Raw genomic sequence first — 25,015 nt, 5'->3', positions numbered from 1 at the left:
CTCCCAGCATGCTTGGACAGTCAGTGGCTGTCTGGCAATACTGGGAGTAGTTGTTTTGCAACAGTTGGAGGCTCCATTTTGGAAACAGTGGCGTATCAGACATTTTTCATTTTTATTGGGGAGGGGAGGGGGGGGCTGTGTAGGGGTATGTTTATATGTAGTGTTTTTTACTTTTTATTTTATTGTGTGTTAGTGTAGTGTAGTGTTTTTAGGGTACAGTCACACGGGTGGGGGTTCACAGTAGTTTCTCGCTGGCAGTTTGAGCTGCGGCAGAAAATTTGCCGCAGCTCAAACTTGCAGCCGGATACTTACTGTAAATCTCCGCCCATGTGAGTGTACCCTGTACGTTCACATTGGGGGGGGGGAGAAACATCCAGCTGTTGCAAAACTACAACTCCCAGCATGTACGGTCTATCAGTGCATGCTGGGAGTTGTAGTTTTGCAACAGCTGGAGGCACACTGGTTGTGAAACACCGAGTTTGGTAACAAACTGAGAGTTTTGCAACCAGTGTGCCTTCAGCTGTTGGAAAACTACAACTCCCAGCATGCACTGATAGACTGTACATGCTGGGAGTTGTAGTTATGCAACAGCTGGAGGCATACTACTTTGACTGGGGATGCTGGGGATTGTAGTTATGCAACAGCTGGAGACACACTGGTTGGTACTTAACTCAGTGTTTCACAACCAGTGTGCCTTAGCTGTTGCAAAACTACAACTCTCAGCAGTCACCGACAGCCAACGGGCATGCTGGGAGTTGTAGTTATGAAACCAGCAGATGCACCACTACAACTCCCACCATGCACTTTAGCTGATTGTGCAAGCTGGGAGTTGTAGTTATACAACAGCTGAAGGTACACTTTTCCGTAGAAAAAATGTGCCTCCAGCTGTTGCTAAACTATAAGTCCCAGCATGCCCATAAGGGAATGCTGGGAGTTGTGGTGGTCTGCCTCCTGCTGTTGCATAACTACAGCTCCCAGCATGCCCTTTTTGCATGCTGGGAGCTGTTGCTAAGCAACAGCAGGAGGCTGTCACTCACGTCCAACTGCTGATCCACGCTGCAGGTCAGTCCCTCGCCGCCGCCGCTCCTGGGGCCCCGATCCCAACAGGGACGCCGGGGATCGGGGTCCCCAGCTGCCGGGGTCAACTTCCCGCACCCGCTCACATCCTCCGGAAGAGGGGCGGAGCGGGTTGCAGGAGTGACACCCGCAGCAGGAGCCCTGATTGGTCGGCCGGTAAACCGGCCGACGAATCTGGGCGATCATGAGGTGGCACCAGTGCCACCTCACGCCTGCTGGCTATGGCTGTTCGGGGCTGTCAGAGACGGCCCCGATCAGCCAGTAATTCCGGGTCACCGGGTCACTGGAGACCCGATTGACCCGGAATCCGCCGCAGATCGCTGGGCTGAATTGTACAGCGATCTGCGTCCATCGCCGACATGGGGGGTCATCATGACCGATTCAGCAGGCATTGGGCAAAATTTTCAAAATTTTCATGAAGTTTTGGGATTTTTCACCAAAAAAGGATGCGTTAACGCCGAAAATTTACCACCAAAATAAAGTAGAATATGTCACGAAAAAACAATCTCAGAATCAAAATATTCGGTAAAAGTGTTTTCGCGTTATTAATTTGTAAAGTGACGGTGGTCATAATTGCGAAAAAGGGCTCAGTCCTTAAGGTGAAAAAGGGCTGCGTCCCTAAGGGGTTAAGCCAGTGACGTGATACAAAACATATCTTTACATACCCAGCAATGCTGTTTAGAGGGATGGGTGGCCTAGGTCCACAGTGTGCCCTGGGGTCCCGAGGTAATAGATATTGAACAGAGTGGGGCCACTGTGCTGGGATAATCCAACCCCAGTTATAGGTCTCATTAGGAACCATGCAAGCACAGTGATTTCACAGCAGTGGAATAATGCACACAGTTCCATGATGTACAGGGTGGGCCAATTATATGGATACACCTTAATAAAATGGGAATGGTTGGTGATATTAACTTCCTGTTTGTGGCACATTAGTATATGTGAGGGGGGAACTTTTCAAGATGGGTGGTGACCATGGCGGCCATTTTGAAGTCGGCCATTTTGAATCCAACTTTAGTTTTTTCAATAGGAAGAGGGTCATGTGACACATCAAACTTATTGGGAATTTCACAAGAAAAGCAATGATGTGCTTGGTTTTAACATAACTTTATTCTTTCATGAGTTATTTACAAGTTTCTGACCACTTATAAAATGTGTTCAATGTGCTGCCCATTGTGTTGGATTGTGAATGCAACCCATTCCTCCCACTCTTCACACACTGATAGCAACACCGCAGGAGAAATGCTAGCACAGGCTTCCAGTATCCGTATACACTGCTATATACTACTATATACACCGCAGGAGAAATGCTAGCACAGGCTTCCAGTATCCGTATACACTACTATATACTACTATATACACCGCAGGAGAAATGCTAGCACAGGATTCCAGTATCCCTATACACTGCTATATACTACTATATACACCACAGGAGAAATGCTAGCACAGGCTTCCAGTATCCATAGTTTCAGGTGCTGCAGAATGGGCAAAACAAAAATTGGAACAGGACCCTCAGTTTACGCAGAAGATTTTATTCAGTGATGAGGAAACTTTTATGTGAATGGTGAAGTTAACAAACAAAACCACCGCTATTGGTCTGACACTAACCCACATTGGATAGATCCCTCCAAGACTGTTGGAACACAAACATTGATGGTATGGTGTGGTATATGGGGTACAAAGATAGTGGGGCCATTCTTCATCAATGGAAACCTCAAGGCCACTGGATATGTGAAATTGCTACATGATGATGTGTTTCCCTCTTTATGCTCTGAAGCTGCACGTTCCCAGAGTTTTTCCAGCAAGATGGTGACCACCACATTATGGGTGTCAGATCCGAGCATTCCTAGATGAACAGTTTCCTGGAAAGTGGATTGGTCATCGTGGGCCAGTTGAATGGCCCCAAGGTCTCCCGATCTGACCCCCTTAGACTTTTATCTTTGGGGTCATCTGAAGGCAATTGTCTATGCTGAGAAGATACAAGATGTGCAGCACCTGAAACTACGGATACTGGAAGCCTGTGCTAGCATTTCTCCTGCGGTGTATATAGTAGTATATAGCAGTGTATACAGATACTGGAAGCCTGTGCTAGCATTTCTCCTGCAGTGTATATAGTAGTATATAGCAGTGTATACAGATACTGGAAGCCTGTGCTAGCATTTCTCCTGCGGTGTATATAGTAGTATATAGCAGTGTATACGGATACTGGAAGCCTGTGCTAGCATTTCTACTGCGGTGTTGCTATCAGTGTGTGAAGAGTGGGAGAAGAGGGTTGCATTGACAATCCAACACAATGGTCAGCACATTGAACACATTTTATAAGTGGTCAGAAAGTTACGGTAAAACCAAGCATATCATTGTTTTTCTTGTGAAATTCCCAATAAGTTTGATGTGTCACATGACCCTCTTCCTATTGAAAAAACAAAAGTTGGATTCAAAATAGCTGACTTCAAAATGGCCGTCATGGTCATCACCCATCCTGAAAAGTTTCCCCCTTCACATATACTAATGTGCCACAAACAGGAAGTTAATATCACCAACCATTCCCATTTTTATTAAGGTGTATCCATATAAATGGCCCACCCTGTAGTATCAATTTGTGCATTATACCTGTGCATTCGGGAAAGGCACATGGCACAGTCTGGACCCCGAAACTTTTCTTTTTTGTGATCTTAAGACTTCATAACATTTTACATTCATAGTCGTCACTGTGTAACGTTCACTATACCACAGATCGGAATTGGTGGTGAACGGAGGCAGCGTCCTATAGTCACATGTCTGGAGGCATCGGATTACTACATTGCTGAAATGGTTATTACAACCTGTGATGCCATTCCATACTATAACAAGAAAGAATGTGAGCTCTTTAGCTGTCAGACCAGGAGGCGAATAGTTGGGTTCAAAGATTATATTGTTGTATTTTGAACTGTAAACTGTTCTTGCTCCGATAAACACACATCTGCTCCATAACCCCCATAAAAAAGGAAGTTGTGGTGCCATCATCAGGGTATAAAGGATATCTTATCACCACTGATAACAATCCCAACATGCAACATAATATTATTGGCGCATAATATTTACTCCCGGAGCATGTCGTAATGTCATTATCAATAACGGTGTGATAACATGCGCAGAACAAAAATACCCTATACAAGTGTAAGTACATGAGAAGGTCACATTGACTGCACTGCATTTCTATGCATGTACATTTGTAGGGCAGAATTATGCAGAGAAAGGAATATAAATGCAAAAAATGGGTTTGCCCATCTGGGTACCTTCATGCTTGTTAGTTACAGTACCAATGAATACTGTGCAGCACTATCAACATTGGCTTGTTAATGTGTAGATCACTGAGCCGAACTTCCAGAAAAAAGTGAGAAGAATCCCCATAATTCTGTTGGGTTCTGTTGGCATTCCAGCTTGTGAACCCTCAAAAATATAGGCCTAAAGACTGTTACTACTAGAGGGCAGCTCATCCTGAAATTCAGAATGATAACTAAACTGACAATCATTAGCCTAAATCAGTGTTTCCCAACCAGGGTGCCTCCAGCTGTTGCAAAACTACAACTCCCAGCATGCCTGGACAGCATTTGGCTGTCCTAAATGGTACAACCCCTTTTAAAGTGTACCTGTCATTAGCAAAAACTTTTTATATAATGTAGCTAATACCATTATATGTATATTTATAATATACATTGGTTACAAAATGTGTATATTTTTGTCCCTGCATCTATTGCCTGTGTGTCTCTGTGAGGAGACCTAATACAAGAAGTGTGGTTGGACAAGCGGGGCTCTGTATACTGAGGACAAGCGGGGCTCTGTACACTGAGGACAAGCAGGGCTCTATACACTGAGGACAAGCAGGGCTCTGTATACTGAGGACAAGCGGGGCTCTGTATACTGAGGACAAGCAGGGCTCTGTACACTGAGGACAAGCAGGGCTCTGTATATTGAGGACAAGCGGGGCTCTGTACACTGAGGACAAGCAGGGCTCTGTACACTGAGGACAAGCAGGGCTCTGTATACTGAGGACAAGCGGGGCTCTGTATACTGAGGACAAGCGGGGCTCTGTACACTGAGGACAAGCGGGGCTCTGTACACTGAAGACAAGCAGGGCTCTGTACACTGAGGACAAGCAGGGCTCTGTGCACTAAGGACAAGCAGGGCTCTGTAAACTGAGGAGAAGCAGGGCTCTGTACATTGAGGACAAGCAGGGCTCTGTACACTGAAGACAAGCAGGGCTCTGTACACTGAGGACAAGCAGGGCTCTGTGTGCACTGATGATAAGCGGGGCTCTGTGCACTGAGGACAAGCAGGGCTCTGTGCACTGAGGACAAACAGGGCTCTTTACACTGAGGACAAGCAGGGCTCTGTAAACTCAGTAGATGCAGGGCTCTGTACACTGAGGACAAGCAGGGCTCTGTACACTGAGGACAAGCAGGGCTCTGTGTGCACTGATGATAAGCGGGGCTCTGTGTGCACTGATGATAAGCGGGGCTCTGTGTGCACTAATGATAAGCAGGGCTCTGTACACTGAGGACAAGCAGGGCTCTGTACACTGAGGACAAGCAGGGCTCTGTACACTGAGGACAAGCAGGTCTCTGTACACTGAGGACAAGCAGGGCTCTGTACACTGAGGACAAGCAGGGCTCTGTACACTGAGGACAAGCAGAGCTCTGTGCACTGAGGACAAACAGGGCTCTTTACACTGAGAACAAGCAGGGCTCTGTACACTGAGGACAAGCAGGGCTCTGTACACTGAGGACAAGCAGTACACTGAGGATAAGAGTCATTATGAGTCATTTCTGAGTCAGGAGCTACACCATACATCCTTAACGGCTCTATAACATGTATATACATAATGCTTTGTTAAGGGGTTAAAGAGAGAACATTGTTTTATGTATTTCCTGAATTGCGCTGTGCCTTCTCTCAATAGCATAAAAAATGAATTGTCTAGTCCTCCTACCCCTTGTTGGAGTCCTGCCTGAAGAACATTAAAGGGGTATTCAAGGAATTTTTATTTGACTATGCGAGAGGGGCTGTAAAGTTAGTGTAGTTCATAATATAGTGTCTTTACCTGTGTGTGATGGTTTTCTCACAATTCTTCTATGATTTTCACCCAAATATTTATTTTTACCAGCATACAAAATTACTGTTGTCTCAGATTTTTCCCAGGTTGCAATACGGCCGAGACCTGACTCACTAGTCAGCTGATGACAGGGAGCCTGTCTGCTTCAATGGGTGGAGGGATCACTTGGTTAGACAGAGAGCAATCTGCCACTAATGCAACAGCTGTAGGCACCCTTATTGAAAACCACAGGTTTTTTGAATGGATGCAGCTCATTTATGTTTCAGTGGGTGGGGTGGCCGATGTGTGGGAGGGAAAAAAAAATGGAATTATGGGATTCATAGGCAAAAAAAAAAAAAAGAAAACTCAAACAGGAAATACCAGTTCACAAAAAGCTAGCCACAGTGTTATGGTAATCTCACAACATAGCCATTTAGCCCCAAGACAAGTGCAGATTCTTCCTAAGCATGTCCATTACTGTCTGGCAGGTGCGTACTAAAATCACCTTATGGTGGAGAACCCCTTTAAAATTTAAAGCAGTTCTAAATGAATAAAAATAAGATCATCGCTTGCTGTGGAAATACTTGAAATATGACTGTTCTATGTGCCAAGAAAGCAAGTGACTTCCCATTCGCCTCTAATCAAGGGTTAGGCCAGAGGAGTCACGGTATTATAATGGATATGGTAGATCTAAGGGTAAGGCATGTGAGGCTTTGAGCGATCACATGTACAGGCAGAATCACAGCCACTGCTTCTAGTCTGTATGCCAATGCTCATTTACTAGTCTATTCATCAAAGATTACATTCAGCATAGACCAGTTGTCAAACTGCAGAATAACATGTGAACCCGAAACCTATATACAATGTTTTTTAGAAAAAAAACATTTTTAATGATTGTTTTTTACAATATTCCTTTCATTTTCTTTGTCACAACAACAAAAAAAATATTTTTTTTGGGAACATTACAGTTTCCACGCTAGAGCAGTGTTTTCCAAACAGTGTGTGCTGGGACTTGTAGTTTTGGAACATCTGGAGGCCCACAGTTTGAAGAAAACTGCACTACGGGATCCACTTGATCAATGAAGGTCTTATTTCGTCCTATAAGTAATTCCATTAAGAAACAGACATTTAAAAAAAAAATAAATAAATAACATAGGTGGTGTGATGACGTCATATCATTGCGCTGCCCGTGCCATGACACAGACATCCTGTGCGATGGAAGTCTCTAGGCACATACTGGAGTGAGTGCCAGGGCAGGGAGCTTATAGCTCTCTGCTCTGCAGCCACAGCACACAAGGTCCTGATACTTATGTTAGGACCTTGTGGGCTAATGCGAGTAGGCAGCCGCACTTTTTCTAACTGTGGAACTGCATCAGATGGACAGAATTTTCATGGTATCCCAGTAGGACAGTCGGGCCCTGCCAACATACCCTGGATCTGAACAGATTGGTAGTGGGCAGATGGTTGTACATGTGTAGGGGTGTGGTAATGTTGTGTTTGGCTGCAGCATTGGGATGTCACATAAGAAGTAACCTAAACAGAAGTAACCTAAACTAAACCAGCTACGCTTAAAAATCAGTCTGCAATACACTATGTATGGTATACAGTTCTGATAAATGTGGTTCACTTTGTCTGCTGAAGGGTGAAACATGAGCTTTCCAGATAGATACGTAAAGCTGCTAATATTACTGGGGAACTAACTAACGTCCTTGTTGCTGCTTTGTAATGACGTTAAAGAGGTCACCAAGTCAAGGTGAGTGTTGTCTGATCTAGTTTCTGTGTTCTCTACAGATATTTTCACACAGTTCACTCAGTGAGTATTGAGTTCATGATGTGTAGAGGATCATAACTTACTTATAACTGACAAGTACAGTGTATGTACAGTATATTGGTGGGGAGGGGGGGGGGGCAAACCTCTGGAATGGAGGTAAAACAGCAAAGAGTTCTTATCAGCTCACCCCAAAACACCTGGTGTGACATGGACTGGCATGGAAAGACAACCAATGAAACGGAACAATAAAAACTGTTGTCCAGTGCACCTGCAAGTGTTAAAAGCTTCACTCTTTATTGAATCTTGTACACGATTACATCAAGACAGGTGGACATGTAGACAGTGACATGTTTCATTTAGACATCCCAACCTTAGTCATACTGAAGAGAGGTAAAATGTCTCCCAGATCAAAGGAACCACGCATACGCGGCAAACACTCCATTGCTAAGTGCTTCTTTTACCTCATACTAAAGTAACCATCTGAGAAACGCTCATTGACGCTTGTTTTATTGCCTGTGTATATGTGATGCTGTACTTTTTTATTGTGTACATTTGTAACCTTACAGTTCCTGGATGATGATATGTTGTCTGATTATATAAATGTAATGCTTCAAGGTTGGACATAAAAACAAATAGAATATATACAATATAAAAAATACATACTATATATATATATATATATATATATATATATATATATATATATATATATATATGAGCACAGCAGACTCAGTAAGGAAGTGAATGCATGGTGAGTGAGGGCAGGCTCAGTGCTTGCCTCGGACACACCAGTTCCTGAGCAGTGGATGTCAGAATGAGTGAACAGAGGGATTTGTGAGCCAAATACAGAAGACAAACACATAAAAAAAAGACATATTTACTAACAAAGAATGAATAAAAAAATAAACCTTACCTATTTAAAATAATTTAATTGAGACATAGTTAAAAAGGAGATTTTTTATGCTTACCGTAAAATCTTTTTCTCGAAGGATCCATTGGGGGACACAGACCATGGGTGTATGCTGCTGTCACTAGGAGGTTCGACACTATGGCAACAAGAGAAGTTGGCTCCTCCCAGCAGGGTATACCCGCCCACAGGCACCTGAGGTAATCAGTTTTAGTCCCAGAGCAATAGGAGAATACCGACAGGTCAAGAGAAAACCACAAACTGTCCGAGCAATCAGAAGAAAAGGCAACTAAACACACCTTCGGACAGATAGCTGAAATAGGAACACCAGAAAAAAGGGGGGGAGTTGTGTCCCTCAATGGATCCTTCGAGAAAGAGATTTTACGGTAAGCATAAAAAATCTTCTTTTCTCTATTGGCTCCATTGGGGGACACAGACCATGGGACGTACCAAAGCCATCCCTTGGGTGGGTAAGGAATCAGACAGGTGGACGGTTGGACCACCGCTGTCTGCAACATCTTACAGCCCAGAGTAGCATCAACCGATGCGAAGGCATGAATCTGGTAGCACCTTGAGAAAGTATACAAAGACGACCACGCAGACGCCTTACAGAATTGCAAGGCCGAAGCCACGTAGAGGAGGGCCCAGGATGCCCCGAAAAACAGGTGGAATCTTCCCCTTGCAGCGGTAAGCTCCCAAAAATAGCAGACCGGATCCACCAAAAAATGGTGATCGTAGAAGCAGGTTGTCCTATACAATGACCTTCCGGAAAAACAAAAAAGGGGGTCACACTGCCGAAAGGAAAGAGTGACTGAGAGATAAGTCCGAAAAGCCCTCACCACAACCAGGTTGTGGAACAAACGCTTCCAGCAATGAGAAGGGGCCGGACAAGAGGACGGTAGGACGATATTCTCATTGAGATGAAAAAGTCAAAAAACCATCTCAGGTAAGAAGGACTGATCGGGACGGAAAACAACTTGTCCTGGTATACCACCAGGAAGGGAGAACGTCAGGAGAGAGCTACCAGCTCTGACACCCTCCTAACAGAGGTAAGAGCAATAAGGAACGCCACCTTCCGGGGAAGGAAGCGAAAAGAAATGTCCCTGAGAGGGTCAAAAGGGGCGTACTGCAGAGCACCTAAGACCAAGTGTAAGTCCCAAGGGAAAAAAGGGGACTGATAAGGAAGGGCAGCTTGTGCCCCTCCCTGAACTAGTTTCGGACATGATAATTGAACGCCACAGAACGTTGAAAAAGAATGGAAACGGCCGAAAGCCAACCACGACCGGAGAAAAAGGCTGAGTTTCACACCAACAGAAATAAGACCGCCAGGTATGGTGGTAAACCTTTGCAGAGGAAGGCTTGTGAGCCCTCAGCATGGTGTGAACCATTTGGGAAGAGAAACCGCGGGTCCTCAGAACCACTGTCTCAAACGCCACGCCGTCAAAAGCAGAGACGGTAAATAGGGGTGGCACAGGAGACCTGATATAGGAGGTCTGGACGATAGGGAAGGTGCAGAGGTAAGTAGTACAGGAGCCTGACCACGACTACGTACCACGCCCGCCGGGGCCAGTCTGGGCAACGAGAATGGTGGGAACGCCCTCTGCTGTGAGTTTCCTCAGGACCCCGAAAAGAGAGGAAGGGGTGGAAACAGATAAGGTAGGGCAAAGCCCGACCAATAAACAGATAAGGTAGGGCAAAGCCTGACCAAGAAAGAGGAACGCTTGATTGTGGTGGGATGTGCAGAGGTCCACGACTGGAGCGCCCCAGAGGTTGCAGATCACTGTAAACACCTCCGGATGTAGGGACCACTCGCCTTGGACGGCTGAGGACCGGCTGAGAAAGACCACATCCCAGAAACGCCCAGAATGAAAAGTGCTGAGATGGCCGGAAACCTGAGTTCGGCCCAGAAGGGAATTTCCCAAGAAATAAGCAAAGAAAAGATTGCCCTAGGCCCCAACATGTTGAAGGGGAAAAGGGCTTCTCGAGGGACCAAGGCCCCAGACCGGCCGGTCCTTGAAAACACCTCCCCAGCCCGACAGACTGGCAGGGAGGGGCAGGAAGGAGCGCCCCCGAAAAAGCAGGGGGAAACGAAGCCACCATAGAAGGGAACGACAAGACTGTCGAGTGACAATGGAGACCTGTCCCACCGGAAGAGAATCACCAATTGAAGAGGTCGGTGATGAAACTGGGCAAATGGCACGGCCTTCACAGCCGCCGCTAACCAACCCAGGACATCCATGCAAAAGCGAATGAAAACTGAAGCAGGGTGTCGAAGTCATCGGACTCTTGATAAGAGAGCCAGACGATTGGTCGGCAGAGTTGAAAGCAGGCAGAGGACGCGTCGAACTGGAGCCCCAGGAAAGAGGTTGAACTTGTCCCGAATGACCATCCAACTGAAGAGAGACAAGGTCTGGACTCTCCAGGATCTGGGCCCTGGCTGGAACTCTGATCAGAAGGTCGTCCAAGTAAGGAATCACGGAAACAACTGTTGTCCGTAAAAGGGGCTATCACAGGCGCCGGGACTTTGTTAAAGGTTCGACGGAGAAGTGGCCAGACCGAAATGGAGAACCACAATAGAAAATGACCGTCCAGAACTGGTACCACTGATGACCGGAACAATGAGATGTGGAGGCAGGCATTCTTGATGTCCACCGAGGAATGAAAATTCCCCATGAACCAGGGACGCCAGCACCGAACGGAGAGACTCCATTCGGGATGGGAAGCAGGAGATGCTGGCTGAGATACTCGAGAACCAAGATTGGGCGAACAGAAACGTCTTTCTTGGGGACCACAAAGAGGTTGGAATAAACCTCGAAAACGTTCCCCTGAAGGAACCGGGACAATGAATGTGCGTAGTCCAGGCATCCCGGAAGAGTAAGAGGCGACCAACCACCCGAGAAAAGGTCGGCGGGTGGGAGCGACCCATCAGATCGAGGAAGGCCTACGGGTGCCCAATGGGGCCGCAAAACGGCCTGAACGGATAGCCGACCTACGGTAGGGACAGGTCCGGAAGGAGGAAGCCCTCTTCCCGTGAAGGCGCCCGGCTGGACCCCTTTTTGGTACCCTGTGTGGCACCAAAGGTCTGCAGAACCCGAAGGAGGACTTACAACTGAAAGCAGTTCTGTGAGCGGTATCCAGAGGTAATAAAGAACTCTTTTCCGCCCAACGCCTCACTTCCTGAAGGCGGCATCCACATTCCAGGCTTTAAGCCACATGGAAGGACGGTGGCTACTAGGTAACTTGTGGCAAAGGGAGCACAGTGGCTGCGCATGGAACAGAAAATCTCCAGCTGCGGAGCATCGGGCTAGATTAAATAAATCCTCCAGAGGGATCTTGAAGACTACCCTGGCGGAGTTGGGAGACCACACTGAAAGGGCCCTTGTCCCCCAGGCCGAAGCAAAAGCAGGAAGGTCCTGCTGTCTCAAGGCAAAGTTTGCCAAAGTCTCAGCCTTCATGTCGGCTGGATCTTGAATGGAGCCGCATCAGCCAAAGGCCTGGTAGGCACCTTAGAGAGGCAGGAGAGCGGCAGATCCACAGTTGGAGAGGAGGTCCACCGAGCAATGAGGTCCTTGGCGAAGGGATACCGCGCTTGAACCTTCTAAGTTTCCTGAAACTTCTTGTCAGGGTGCCTCCAGGCAGATACCAGCAGGGCGTAAAATTCAGTGTGAGAACTGAAGGTCTTGGGTGCCGGTCAGGCACGAAGAAAAGGAGACTTCTGGAGCCACGTCCGAAGTTCCTGGGTCCTTTAGATGGAAGGTGTATCTTATGGCCGAAACCAATGAGTACACCACATCAGGCATCCGTGCGTTCCTTTCAGTCGGAGGCCGAATCAGAAACCTCATCCGCAAGTTCTCCAGGTGAATGGGAACGAGGTGAGGCAGCCCTGGAAGAGGTCGGGCACGATGAGAGGAAGCTTCTGGACCACGTCCAAAGTTCCTGGGTCCTTAGCTGGAAGGTGTCTCTTATGGCCGAAACCAATGAGTATACCACATCAGGCATATCCGTGTGGTCCTCTGAGTCGGAGGCCGAATCAGAAACCTCATCCACAAGTTCTCCGGGAGAATGGGAATGAGGTGAGGCAGCCCTGGAGGTTTGGTACGATTAAAGGAAACTTCCTCTAGATGGAAGGGCTCTCTTGTGGCCGAGACCAATGAGTGCACCATGTCCGACATATCCGTGTGGTCCTCTGAATCAGAGGCCGAATCGGAAACTGCATCCACAAGTTCTCCAGGTGAATGGGAACGTGTGAGGTGGCCCTGGAAGAGGGGGAGACTGACCAGGTACGCAGGTCTGGAGAGCCAGAGCGGCGACCATGCTACAGGGCGGAGTAACGGAGTGATGCCTGTGAGGGGAGCGCCCGTGCCTGCCAGAAGACTCGGAGGATGAGAAAAACATCCCTATGACGATGCGAGAGCATCAGTATAGGAGGAGAGTGGGACCCTCCGGAGGGCCGGGAGGGCCTCTCCAATGCAGTCACCTAATAACAGGAGACCTGAGCCAAGTTGGATATAGACTGGGGGAGGGAGAGAACCCAGGCTGGAGGGGTGGCTGAACCCACCGGGTCTGGTAGACAACCGGGGTAGAATAGCAGGGGGGTCTGGGGGAGCAGTGGAGTAGGCAGAACAAGTGGTTTAGCAGAAACAGACATTTTTGAGATACCGCTTTTACAGATGTAATGAGTAGCTAACACTCCAGTTAACTGTTTAGAGGGAGCAAATGGGTTCAGCAGAACCAGGCATTTTGGAATTACAGCTTTTACAGACAAAATGATGAACTAACGCTCCAGCTGTCTGTGCAGCCCAAGTCTGTGACCCCAGGGCAGCTGCTGTGAGGAGAACTCCGTTCTAGTGTAGACAAAGAAGGGAGAAATACCGGCCAATAGCATAAGAGGGGTGGGCCAGGAGCAGGGGCACTGCTGATTGGCCCCTGCCTCTCACAACGCGCGCACAGCGCTGATTGGAGGCTAATTCGCGCCTCTCAGAAGCCCCGACAACAGAGGGAGCGGAGCTATAACGCCCTCAGTTTTTGACAAGAAGGTCAGTAATGGTGCCCAAGCCTGCTCCTCTCCCCGAGCGCACATTTCATTTGCATATGCGCTTGCGGGGAAGCAAGCGAGCGAGATGCCGCCGGCAGCCGACTGCTGCCGAAAGGGAAAGTAAGCCGGCGCTTCAGGTGCCCGCATAGTAAAAACGCCACGGCTGTCAGCCGCTTAAAGAAACATACACACCACACCACACACATATTGTTCAGGAAAGTGAAAAGTATAGTGCCCTCTGAATAAAGCTGTGCCCCAGTCCAAAAATGCTCCTGCTCACCCCAGTTTTTTCAATAAATATAGAAAAAACCCCTGTCCAGGCCAGCCCCTGAGAAAAAGTGAGCAAAAAGTGAGGGTCTCCAGAGGTTGCAAGGCTGTACCAAGGAGAAAGGGAATATACTCACGTCAGTCAGAAGAACTTACCTCATGAAGTCTTCCCATGAATGTCTTCAGTCAGCTTTCTGTCACCTGCATCACGGCGAGCTACCATGTGCGAGCAGGGAAATAGGGGGACCCACAACCATGAGGTACAACCCCAGGCGCTGACCGTTGGCGAGAGGGGGTTAACAGCGCATATACGCAATGTCTGTGCCCCCCACAATCGCAATGGGGAGACAGTGAGCCGCAGTTCCTGAATCCCCACCTGAAACATGAAAGAAGAAGGAATAAAAACCAACACATCCCTAACTAGGAAAATAATAAAACATAAGACCTGGTCTGGAGAGAACTCCAGACCATGTCCACCTCCTTAAGACACTAAGCTAAAACTGATTACCTCAGGTGCCTGTGGACGGGTATATCCTGCTGGGAGGAGCAGACTTCTCTTGTTGCCATAGTGTCGAACCTCCTAGTGACAGCAGCATATACCCATGGTCTGTGTCCCCCAATGGAGCCGATAGAGAAAATATATTTATCTTGTATACAAAAAGTACAAACTAGATGAGAAATGCTTCAAAGGAATCCACAGATCGTGAGGGGATACATTACTTAACAAATACATAGTCTGTGTTCCCCTTGAAAAAATGGGAATGAAACGTACGTAGGGGTACGGAGGCAATACACCTCATACTACAATGGGTAAGAATCATGTTATATACGTGTCTCATACAATCTAACTGTTAAGCATTTGTGCTATTCTATTGTTATGCACCTGTAGTGACTGGGGAATTTGCGCCCTATTAAGGGTTATACATGTGTTAAAATCACCTCTTCCCAGTACAAGGTACCTGGAAATTTTAGCCAGCTTATATAGATTAGACTAGAGGCATGTTACATTGACTAATTATGTATTTTTAAAGGAAAACTGTCACATATTTGCTCCCGCACTAACCACAAGTACCGATGGATAGTGCGGGAGACGCTGATTCCTATGAGCCCTACCTTGCCCGGATCCGCTCGGCCGTTTGCCCGCAATCTTAGTTTTATTATATGTGGAAATCTGGCTGTAAATGGCACGGGCGGGGCTTCTGTAGCTTAACTTACACTGACGTCAGCCCAGGTTAAAGAGGTATTCCAGGAAAAAACTTTTTTCTTAAATCAACTGGCTCCAGAAAGTTAAACAGATTTGTAAATTACTTCTATTAAAAAATCTGAATCCTTTCAGTACTTATGAGCTTCTGAAGTTAAGGTTGTTCTTTTCTGTCTAAATCCTCTCTGATGACACCTGTCTCGGGAAACGCCCAGTTTAGAAGCAAATCCCCATAGCAAACCTCTTCTAAACTGGGCGTTTCCCGAGACACGTGTCATCAGAGAGCACTTAGACAGAAAAGAACAACCTTAACTTCAGAAGCTCATAAGTACTGAAAGGATTAAGATTTTTTAATAGAAGTCATTTACAAATCTGTTTAACTTTCTGGAGCCAGTTGATATATATATATATATAAAAAAGTTTTTTTCCTGGGATACCCCTTTAATCTGTTCAGGACCCAGGGCGTAATTTTACGCCCCGGCGCCCTGGTACTTAAGGACCCAGGGCGTAAACTTACGCCCTGGCGGTTTCCGATCCCTGCCGCGCGCCGGGCAGAGATCGGAAGCCGATGCCTGCTGAAATGCTTCAGCAGGCATCCAGGGCAAACGCCGAGGGGGGCCATGTAAGCCCCCCATGTCGGCGATCGCCGCAAATCGCAAGGGAAATCGCCCTTGCGATCTTCGGCGATACCGGGCTGATCGGGTCTCTGGGACCCAACCGCCCGGTAATTTTGCATGATCCGGGTTGTCACAGACAGCCAGGACCATGCTGGAGCCTAGGAGCGAGGTGGCAAGCCGGCCACCTCCTCCGATCCCCTGCGATCTGTCGGTTAGTTAACCGACCAATCGCAGGGGGGCGGGGGCGGTTACTTCCTTCCGTCCTGCCCGGCCCCTGAAAGTCCGGAGAGGATGGGAGGAAGACCGGAGGACACGGCGGGGGACGGGGGAGTGCTGGGGACCGGCCCCGGTACTTAGCTCGTCCCTGAAGACCCGGTTCCCGGCGATGAAGATGGCGGCGGCGACGACAGGTGAGTAGATCTTCAGCCGCGGTCGGGCCCTTTACAGCAATGCACGTCGCCGTAAAGTGACATGCATTGCTGTAATGGGACCCTGTATACTACAACTCCCAGCATGCCCAGACAGCCCTTGGCGTCTGGGCATGCTGGGAGTTGCAGTTTTGCAACATCTGGAGGTCCACAGTTTGGAGACCACTGTGCCCTTCCAGATGTTGCAAAACTACACATCCTCAGCATGCCCTTACTGTCCAGGCATGCTGGGAGTTGTAGTTCTGTAACATCTGGCCCTTCAGATGTTGCAGAACTACAACTCCCAGCATGCCTTGACAGTTTTGGCATACTGGGAGTTGTAGTTTTGCAACATCTGGAAGGGCACAGATTGGGAACCACTGTATTAGTGGTCTGCAAACTGTAGTCCTCCAGATGTTGCAAAACTACAACTACAAGCATGCTAGGAGTTGTAGTTCGGCAACATCTGGCTCTAAAGATGTTGCCGAACTACTACTCCCAGCATGCCTGAGAATGTTTGGGAGTTGTGGTTTTGCAACAACAGGAGGCACACTGGTTGGGAAACATTGTCTGTTTCCTAACTCAGTGTTTCCCAACCCGTGTGCCTCCAGCTGTTGCAAAACTATAGCTACCAGCATGCACTGATAGACTGTGTGCATGCTGGGAGTTGTAGTTTTGCAACAGCTGGAGGTCCCCCCCCCCCCCCCCTGTGAATGTGCAGGGTACATTCACATGGGCAGGGGGCTTACAGTGATTATCAGGTTGCAAGTTTGCGATGTAGCAAATTTTGCGCGGCAGCGAAAACTCGCTGTAATCCCCCGCCCGTGTGACTGTCCCCTAAAAACACTACACTACACTAACACAAAATAAAATAAAAAGTAAAAAAACACTACATATACACATACTCCTACACAGCCCCCCTCCCCTCCCCAATAAAAATGAAAAACGTCTGGTACGCCACTGTTTCCAAAATGGAGCCTCCAGCTGTTGCGAAACAACAACTCCCAGTATTGCCTGACATCCCGTTGACTGTCCAAGCATGCTGGGAGTTTTGCAACAGCTGGAGGCACCCTGTTTGGGAATCACTGGCGTAGAATACCCCTATGTCCACCCCTATGCAAATCCCTAATTCTGGCCTCAAATGCGCATGGCGCTCTCACTTCGGAGCCCTGTCGTATTTCAAGGCAACAGAATAGGGTCACATATGGGGTATCGCCGTACTCGGGAGAAATTGCCTAACAAATTTTGGGGGGCTTTTTCTCCTTCACCCCTTATGAAAAGGTGAAGTTGGGGTCTACACCAGCATGTTAGTGTAAAAAAATAAATTTTTTACACTAACATGCTGGTGTTGCCCTATACTTTTCATTTTGACAAGAGGTAAAAGGGAAAAAAGCCCCCCAAAATTTGTAATGCAATTTCTCCCGATTACGGAGATACCCCATATGTGGGTGTAAAGTCCTCTGAGGGCGCACAACAAGGCCCAGAAGGGAGAGTGCACCATGTACATTTGAGGGGATTTGGACAGGGGTGGCTGATTGTTACAGCGGTTTTGACAAACGCAAAAAAAAAAAAAAAACACATGTGACCCCATTTCGGAAACTACATCCCTCTCGGAATGTAATGAGGGGTGCAGTGACAATTTACACCCCACTGGTGTCTGACAGATCTTTGGAACAGTGGGCTGTGCAAATAAAACATTTTGTACAGCCCACTGTTTCAAAGATCTGACAGACACAAGTGGGTTGTAAATGCTCACTGTACCCCTTGTTACGTTCCTCAAGGGGTCTAGTTTCCAAAATGGTATGCCATGTGGGGGTTATTTTGCTGTCCTGGCACCATAGGGGCTTCCTAAATGCGACATGCCCCCCGAGCAAAATTTGCTATCAAAAAGCCAAATATGACTCCTTCTCTTCTGAGCATTGTAGTTCGCCCGTAGTGCACTTCAGGTCAACTTATGGGGTACCTCCATACTCAGAAGAGATGGGGTTACAAATTTTTGGGGGTATTTTCTGCTATTAACCCTTGCAAAAATGTGAAATTTGGGGGGAAACACACATTTTAGTGAAAATTTTTTTATATTTTTTTACATTTGCAAAAGTCGTGAAACACCTGTGGGGTATTAAAGCTCACTTTATTCCTTGTTACGTTCCTCAAGGGGTCTAGTTTCCAAAATGGTATGCCATGTGTAGGGGTTTTGCTGTTCTGGCACCATAGGGGCTTCCTAAATGCAACATGCCCCCCAAAAACCATTTCAGAAAAACGTACTCTCCAAAATCCCTGTTACGCCGAGCGCTCCGGGTCCCCGCTCCTCCCCGGAGCGCTCGCTTCACTCTCCCCGCGGCAGCGCTCCGGTCACGTCCTCTGACCCGGGGCGCTGCGATTCCGCTGCCAGCCGGGATGCGATTCGCGATGCGGGTAGCGCCCGCTCGCGATGCGCACCCCGGCTCCCCTACCTGACTCGCTCTCCGTCTGTTCTGTCCCGGCGCGCGCGGCCCCGCTCCCTAGGGCGCGCGCGCGCCGGGTCTCTGCGATTTAAAGGGCCACTGCGCCGCTGATTGGCGCAGTGGTTCCAATTAGTGTTTACACCTGTGCACTTCCCTATATCACCTCACTTCCCCTTCACTCCCTCGCCGGATCTTGTTGCCTTAGTGCCAGTGAAAGCGTTCCTTGTGTGTTCCTTGCCTGTGTTTCCAGACCTTCTGCCGTTGCCCCTGACTACGATCCTTGCTGCCTGCCCCGACCTTCTGCTACGTCCGACCTTGCTTTTGCCTACTCCCTTGTACCTCGCCTATCTTCAGCAGCCAGAGAGGTGAGCCGTTGCTAGTGGATACGACCTGGTCACTACCGCCGCAGCAAGACCATCCCGCTTTGCGGCGGGCTCTGGTGAAAACCAGTAGTGGCTTAGAACCGGTCCACTAGCACGGTCCACGCCAATCCCTCTCTGGCACAGAGGATCCACTACCTGCCAGCCGGCATCGTGACAGTAGATCCGGCCATGGATCCCGCTGAAGTTCCTCTGCCAGTTGTCACTGACCTCACCACGGTGGTCGCCCAGCAGTCACAACAGATAGCGCAACAAGGCCAACAGCTGTCTCAACTGACCGTTATGCTACAACAGTTACTATCACAGCTTCAGCAGTCATCTCCTCCGCCAGCTCCTGCACCTCCTCCGCAGCGAGTGGCCGCTCCTGGGATACGCTTATCCTTGCCGGATAAATTTGATGGGGACTCTAAGTTTTGCCGTGGCTTTCTTTCCCAATGTTCCCTGCATCTGGAGATGATGTCGGACCTGTTTCCCACTGAAAGGTCTAAGGTGGCTTTCGTAGTCAGCCTTCTGTCCGGAAAAGCCCTGTCATGGGCCACACCGCTCTGGGACCGCAATGACCCCGTCACTGCCTCTGTACACTCCTTCTTCTCGGAAATCCGAAGTGTCTTTGAGGAACCTGCCCGAGCCTCTTCTGCTGAGACTGCCCTGTTGAACCTGGTCCAGGGTAATTCTTCCGTTGGCGAGTATGCCGTACAATTCCGTACTCTTGCTTCAGAATTGTCCTGGAATAATGAGGCCCTCTGCGCGACCTTCAAAAAAGGCCTATCCAGCAACATTAAAGATGTTCTGGCCGCACGAGAAATTCCTGCTAATCTACATGAACTTATTCACCTAGCCACTCGCATTGACATGCGTTTTTCCGAAAGGCGTCAGGAACTCCGCCAAGATATGGACTCTGTTCGCACGAGGCGTTTCTTCTCCTCGGCTCCTCTCTCCTCTGGTCCCCTGCAATCTGTTCCTGTGCCTCCCGCCGTGGAGGCTATGCAGGTCGACCGGTCTCGCCTGACACCTCAAGAGAGGACACGACGCCGTATGGAGAACCTCTGCCTGTACTGTGCTAGTACCGAACACTTCCTGAGAGATTGTCCTATCCGTCTTCCCCGCCTGGAAAGACGTACGCTGACTCCGCACAAAGGTGAGACAGTCCTTGATGTCTACTCAGCTTCTCCACGTCTTACTGTGCCTGTGCGGATGTCTGCCTCTGCCTTCTCCTTCTCTACAGTGGCCTTCTTGGACTCTGGATCTGCAGGAAATTTTATTTTGGCCTCTCTCGTCAACAGGTTCAACATCCCGGTGACCAGTCTCGCCAGACCCCTCTACATCAATTGTGTAAATAATGAAAGATTGGACTGTACCATACGTTTCCGCACGGAGCCCCTTCTTATGAGCATCGGATCTCATCATGAGAGGATTGAACTTTTGGTCCTCCCCAATTGCACCTCGGAAATTCTCCTTGGACTTCCCTGGCTTCAACTTCATTCCCCTACCTTGGATTGGTCCACTGGGGAGATCAAGAGTTGGGGGTCCTCTTGTTCCAAGAACTGTCTAAAACCGGTTCCCAGTAACCCTTGCCGTAACTCTGTGGTTCCTCCAGTAACCGGTCTCCCTAAGGCCTATATGGACTTCGCAGATGTTTTCTGCAAAAAACAAGCTGAGACTCTACCTCCTCACAGGCCTTATGATTGCCCTATCGACCTCCTCCCGGGTACTACTCCACCCCGGGGCAGAATTTATCCTCTCTCTGCCCCAGAGACTCTTGCCATGTCCGAATACGTCCAGGAGAATCTAAAAAAGGGCTTTATCCGTAAATCCTCCTCTCCTGCCGGAGCCGGATTTTTCTTTGTGTCCAAAAAGGATGGCTCCCTACGTCCTTGCATTGACTACCGCGGTCTTAATAAAATCACGGTTAAGAACCGCTACCCCTTACCCCTCATCTCTGAACTCTTTGATCGCCTCCAAGGTGCCCACATCTTCACTAAATTGGACTTAAGAGGCGCCTATAACCTCATCCGCATCAGAGAGGGGGACGAGTGGAAAACGGCATTTAACACCAGAGATGGACACTTTGAGTATCTGGTCATGCCCTTTGGACTGTGCAACGCCCCTGCCGTCTTCCAAGACTTTGTCAATGAAATTTTTCGTGATCTGTTATACTCCTGTGTTGTTGTATATCTGGACGATATCCTAATTTTTTCTGCCAATCTAGAAGAACACCGCCAGCATGTCCGTATGGTTCTTCAGAGACTTCGTGACAACCAACTCTATGCCAAAATTGAGAAATGTCTGTTTGAATGCCAATCTCTTCCTTTTCTAGGATATTTGGTCTCTGGCCAGGGACTACAGATGGATCCAGACAAACTCTCTGCCGTCTTAGATTGGCCACGCCCCTCCGGACTCCGTGCTATCCAACGCTTTTTGGGGTTCGCCAATTATTACAGGCAATTTATTCCACATTTTTCTACCATTGTGGCTCCTATCGTGGCTTTAACCAAAAAAAATGCTGATCCCAAGTCCTGGCCTCCTCAAGCAGAAGACGCCTTTAAACGACTCAAGTCTGCCTTTTCTTCGGCTCCCGTCCTCTCCAGACCTGACCCTTCCAAACCCTTCCTATTGGAGGTTGATGCCTCCTCAGTGGGAGCTGGAGCTGTTCTTCTACAAAAAAATTCTTCCGGGCATGCTGTCACTTGTGGTTTTTTCTCTAGGACCTTCTCTCCAGCGGAGAGGAACTACTCCATCGGGGATCGAGAGCTTCTAGCCATTAAATTAGCACTTGAGGAATGGAGGCATCTGCTGGAGGGATCAAGTTCTCCTGTTATTATCTACACCGACCACAAGAACCTCTCCTACCTCCAGTCTGCCCAACGGCTGAATCCTCGCCAGGCCCGGTGGTCTCTGTTCTTTGCCCGATTTAATTTTGAGATTCACTTTCGTCCTGCCGATAAGAACATTAGGGCCGATGCTCTCTCTCGTTCCTCGGATGCCTCAGAAGTTGAACTCTCTCCGCAACACATCATTCCACCTGACTGCCTGATCTCCACTTCTCCTGCCTCCATCAGGCAGACTCCTCCAGGAAAGACCTTTGTTTCTCCTCGCCAACGCCTCGGAATCCTCAAATGGGGTCACTCCTCCCATCTCGCAGGTCATGCGGGTATCAAGAAATCTGTGCAACTCATCTCCCGCTTCTATTGGTGGCCGACTCTGGAGACGGATGTTGTGGACTTTGTGCGAGCCTGCACTATCTGTGCCCGGGATAAGACTCCTCGCCAGAAGCCCGCTGGTTTTCTTCATCCTCTGCCTGTCCCCGAACAGCCTTGGTCTCTGATTGGTATGGATTTTATTACTGATTTACCCCCTTCCCGTGGCAACACAGTTATTTGGGTGGTCGTTGATCGATTCTCCAAAATGGCACATTTCATCCCTCTTCCTGGTCTTCCTTCTGCGCCTCAGTTGGCTAAACAATTTTTTGTACACATTTTTCGTCTTCACGGATTGCCTACGCAGATTGTCTCGGATAGAGGCGTCCAATTCGTGTCTAAATTCTGGAGGGCTCTCTGTAAACAACTCAAGATTAAATTAAATTTTTCTTCTGCATATCATCCCCAGTCCAATGGACAAGTAGAAAGGATTAACCAGATCTTGGGTGATTATTTGCGACATTTTGTTTCCTCCCGCCAGGATGACTGGGCAGATCTCCTCCCATGGGCCGAATTCTCGTATAACTTCAGGGTCTCTGAGTCTTCCTCCAAATCCCCATTTTTCGTGGTGTACGGCCGTCACCCTCTTCCCCCCCTCCCTACTCCCTTGCCCTCTGGTCTGCCCGCTGTGGATGAAATTTCTCGTGACCTTTCCATCATATGGAGAGAGACCCAAAATTCTCTCTTACAGGCTTCATCACGCATGAAGAAGTTCGCGGATAAGAAAAGAAGAGCTCCCCCCGTTTTTTCCCCTGGAGACAAGGTATGGCTCTCCGCTAAATATGTCCGCTTCCGTGTCCCTAGCTACAAGTTGGGACCACGCTATCTTGGTCCTTTCAAAATTTTGTGTCAAATTAATCCTGTCTCTTATAAACTTCTTCTTCCTCCCTCTCTTCGTATCCCTAATGCCTTTCACGTCTCTCTTCTCAAACCACTCATCCTCAACCGTTTTTCTCCCAAGTCTGTTCCTCCCACTCCTGTTTCCGGCTCCTCGGACATCTTCTCGGTCAAAGAAATTTTAGCTGCCAAAAAGGTCAGAGGGAAAAATTTTTTTTTAGTGGACTGGGAGGGTTGTGGTCCTGAAGAGAGATCCTGGGAACCTGAGGACAACATCCTTGACAAAAGTCTGCTCCTCAGGTTCTCAGGCTCTAAGAAGAGGGGGAGACCCAAGGGGGGGGGTACTGTTACGCCGAGCGCTCCGGGTCCCCGCTCCTCCCCGGAGCGCTCGCTTCACTCTCCCCGCGGCAGCGCTCCGGTCACGTCCTCTGACCCGGGGCGCTGCGATTCCGCTGCCAGCCGGGATGCGATTCGCGATGCGGGTAGCGCCCGCTCGCGATGCGCACCCCGGCTCCCCTACCTGATTCGCTCTCCGTCTGTTCTGTCCCGGCGCGCGCGGCCCCGCTCCCTAGGGCGCGCGCGCGCCGGGTCTCTGCGATTTAAAGGGCCACTGCGCCGCTGATTGGCGCAGTGGTTCCAATTAGTGTTTACACCTGTGCACTTCCCTATATCACCTCACTTCCCCTTCACTCCCTCGCCGGATCTTGTTGCCTTAGTGCCAGTGAAAGCGTTCCTTGTGTGTTCCTTGCCTGTGTTTCCAGACCTTCTGCCGTTGCCCCTGACTACGATCCTTGCTGCCTGCCCCGACCTTCTGCTACGTCCGACCTTGCTTTTGCCTACTCCCTTGTACCGCGCCTATCTTCAGCAGCCAGAGAGGTGAGCCGTTGCTAGTGGATACGACCTGGTCACTACCGCCGCAGCAAGACCATCCCGCTTTGCGGCGGGCTCTGGTGAAAACCAGTAGTGGCTTAGAACCGGTCCACTAGCACGGTCCACGCCAATCCCTCTCTGGCACAGAGGATCCACTACCTGCCAGCCGGCATCGTGACAATCCCCTTGTCGCTCCTTCGCTTCTGAGCCCTCTACTGCGCCCGCCGAACACTTTACATAGACATATGAGGTATGCGCTTACTCAAGAGAAATTGGGCTACAAAAATAACAATCCATTTTCTCCTTTTACCCCTTGTAAAAATTCAAAAATTTGGTCTACAAGAACATGCGAGTGTAAAAAATGAAGATTGTGAATTTTCTCCTTTACTTTGCTGCTATTCCTGTGAAACACCTAAAGGGTTAAAATGCTGACTGAATGTAATTTTGAATACTTTGGGTGGTGCAGTTTTTATAATGGGGTCATTTGTGGGGTATTTCTAAGATGAAGACCCTTCAAATCCACTGCAAACCTGAACTGGTCCCTGAAAAATTGTGATTTTGGAAATTTTGCGAAAAATTGGAAAATTGCTGCTGAACTTTGAAGCCCTTTGCTGTCTTCCAAAAGTAAAAACATGTCAACTTTACGATGCAAACATAAAGTAGACATATTGTATATGTGAATAAAAAAATATAATTATTTGGAATATCCATTTTCCTTACAAGCAGAGAGCTTCAAAGTTAGAAAAATGCAAAATTTTAAAATTTTTCATCAAATTTTGGGATTTTTCACCAAGAAAGGATGCAAGTTACCACAAAATTTTACCACTATGTTAAAGTAGAATATGTCACGAAAAAACAATCTCGGAATCAGAATGATAACTAAAAGCATTCCAGAGTTATTAATGTTTAAAGTGACAGTGGTCAGATGTGCAAAAAA

General features: G+C 48.4%; 1 long non-coding RNA gene across 5 annotated transcripts in view; it reads right to left on the bottom strand.

Moving 5' to 3' along the window:
- LOC130367757 (uncharacterized) overlaps positions 1-25,015 on the bottom strand; it is a 114,236-nt gene that overhangs the window by 57,856 nt on the left and 31,365 nt on the right. The window contains exon 4 of one of the 5 annotated variants that reach the window (XR_008892163.1): positions 4,038-4,506. The exons of the other annotated variants lie outside the window; for them this stretch is intronic. This is a non-coding gene — a long non-coding RNA (uncharacterized LOC130367757). Of the gene's footprint in view, positions 1-4,037; positions 4,507-25,015 lie in introns of those variants that run through there. 5 annotated transcript variants of the gene reach the window in all.

Source organism: Hyla sarda, chromosome 4, assembly GCF_029499605.1.
Source record: "Hyla sarda isolate aHylSar1 chromosome 4, aHylSar1.hap1, whole genome shotgun sequence".
In the NCBI taxonomy this organism is placed as follows: domain Eukaryota; kingdom Metazoa; phylum Chordata; class Amphibia; order Anura; family Hylidae; genus Hyla; species Hyla sarda.
Note: the sequence above shows the minus strand (reverse complement) of the source record. Positions and strands in the feature narration are given on the sequence as shown.